This window comes from Mus pahari, chromosome 3, assembly GCF_900095145.1.
Source record: "Mus pahari chromosome 3, PAHARI_EIJ_v1.1, whole genome shotgun sequence".
Classification (NCBI taxonomy): Eukaryota; Metazoa; Chordata; class Mammalia; order Rodentia; family Muridae; genus Mus; species Mus pahari.
This window is the reverse complement of record NC_034592.1, coordinates 163319823-163320033: the sequence shown is the minus strand read 5'-3', so window position 1 is coordinate 163320033 and position 211 is coordinate 163319823.

The following is a 211-nucleotide window of genomic DNA, read 5'->3' as shown; positions in this document are numbered from 1 at the left end:
GCACTTTCTCGCCTTCAACTTGAGGATTGTCTCCATCTGGGGGCGTGGAGCCATCCGCAGAGTCTGGCACATGACAAGGTTGGGATCTGGCTTTTGATGTTGGACAGGGTTTCTTTCTTCTTGGGAACCCTTTGTCTCTCCTTCCATCACCTGCTGCTTAGATGCCCCCTCCCTCCCGCACCTCCCCCCAACACCCTCCTCCCACCCCCCC